The 2,104-nt window shown below is 36.3% G+C and overlaps 1 long non-coding RNA gene across 1 annotated transcript; it reads right to left on the reverse strand.

The window, feature by feature from the left end:
- Window positions 1-225: 225 nt before the first annotated feature.
- LOC124654626 lies at window positions 226-1,789 on the reverse strand. The gene is made up of 3 exons (XR_006988399.1): window positions 1,295-1,789; window positions 1,080-1,172; window positions 226-370 (listed from the first exon to the last, which is right to left on the reverse strand). It is a non-coding gene; the product is annotated as an uncharacterized LOC124654626 (long non-coding RNA).
- Window positions 1,790-2,104: the final 315 nt, after the last annotated feature.

Below are 2,104 nucleotides of genomic sequence, written 5' to 3' on the forward strand. Positions count from 1 at the left end.
GAAAAGCTATGATGTTGCGAATGGTTATCCATCTGTCTAGTTTTGTTCAGATCCATGTAAGTCTTCTTACAGGTGTCAGCAGAATAAAATGTAAAACAGTTGAACAGGGATGTCTTTGATTTAGATGAGATTGTCCAGCAGTGAACGTAAAGATTGCAGGCCCTGGGGATCTTGGAGTTTTGATATACTACTAATGGATTTCGATATAATTTACATGTTCGGGCATCTACACAAGAGTGGCAGCATTGCCTAATCCAACATGGTAAGTTCAATGTTAGCCGCGTGGAGGCGATCTTCAGCAAAACTGGATGCGCTCCCTTGCATCATCATTCTTTGTGTAATATCATTCATCCGTGGTTATCAATATTATCTGTGATATGTTGCAAGTAAAATAACTTGTCAGCTATGTTGTGGAACCCCACAGCAACAGCCAAGATTGGTAGCTACATTTTTTTTCAGGCTGGGTAAATATATAAAAGAAATTGATAACCATAGAAATCATATAAAGGTAAGACCTTGCAAACTGCTAATTTCAAGTCTTAGACACCAGTTTTTTCACAAAGAAAGATGCGCAGATATCGGATTCATCACTGTAAAAAAGATTTGAATACAGTCGTGGCATCACGAATATTCTTGTTACTATAATATTTGCATAGGAAATAAGGAGGAAAGTTCAAGCAGCGTAAAATGATAACCTCCTGTAATGGGTGTACTAGTATAGGGAATCGCTTTGACAAGTTGAATTTATCGATTTGCCAGTCAGCGAAATATTTCTGGATGCATTCAAATAAATCCTTTTGGATTAAATTTGCAGTTAGTTTTAGCTTCTTTGTTGCGTTTAATCCTCAAGATCCAGTGGTAGGGTCCATGACATGAATTATTTTGTTCGGCGTTTCAAAAGAAAAATTGTACAAGCTGTCAAGTAGAAGTAAAGGAGTGTGGAACAACATGGAGAAGTGTTTTATAATCTAAATTATTTTGGATTTGTGGGAAGGTATGTGTGCATTAGTAACATAAATAAATGCATTTGTGTACTGATTAATTGGTAATATATAACATTATAGTGTAGTGGAACTCACCAGCCAGCAAGAGTTTACGGTAAACCCCTGTTTGACAAATTGGTTTGGGATAGATGCAATATTTGAGTAATTCATTACTTCCACCACATCTACCTGTGATTAGATGATGGATTATGGTTAATGACGTTAATAAGTAATGTGGTGTAATTTCCTAACTAATTGGGTTATAGTGCTAGATATGTACGCTAAAAATGGTGCGAATGGGATAGATTTACCGCAAATTATGGTTCAAGATGACAGCTCCAATGAGAAATCCATGCCATGATGCATTCTGTGATGTTGATCTGCATTATTCGCCTGATTATACAAGAGAAAAGCTTGTGATCCATTGGGTGGTTCCAATTAACAGTTCCTGATAACAATTCCAAGAATGTCTACTAATCTAGGGTACTCATGTATGATCCATGACCTGACGAAATGAAAATTGTGGATCGATTAAAAGTTATGTTTACTTGAGAGATAATTGACAACAAATATACAATGTGCAACACTCACATTTCTGCAAGAACTTCCAGTAATTTTGAGAGGTATGAAAATAATCTCGCATAGCTAGTAAATAGAGGTGTGTGAAACTGGATGCATAAATTATTTATATGCAAAATTAGGGTAGTTGTGGTAATTGTAGGTGGGCTAGCGATAGTAAATAAACTAGATTTTTTGACAATGGCGAGAAGTTATCTATGCAGGTGCTTAATTACAACTGGATGGTGTCCGGGTTATCTTACAAGATTGTCTATTTGTGTGAGGAATTATAATGATTGTTAGTTCGTAGAGTACGAGTTTAGACTCAAACGTAATATTCAGGTCAACAAAAATAAAAAGGGTATGAATAATTTCGGGAATGTTTACAGTGGGGGAGTTATTCAACTAGAACTTAATTATAATCTAAAGGCATCTTCAATGGGGAGAACTATTTCGGACACAAAAATGTCCATTATTGTCCAAAATGGGTCGCCCTGGACAAGAGTCTACACAACCGGCGGACCTATTTGGACAAAAACTTGTCCGTTTGTTTAGTCAGTACC

Source organism: Lolium rigidum, chromosome 5 (genome assembly GCF_022539505.1).
Source record: "Lolium rigidum isolate FL_2022 chromosome 5, APGP_CSIRO_Lrig_0.1, whole genome shotgun sequence".
Taxonomy (NCBI): domain Eukaryota; kingdom Viridiplantae; phylum Streptophyta; class Magnoliopsida; order Poales; family Poaceae; genus Lolium; species Lolium rigidum.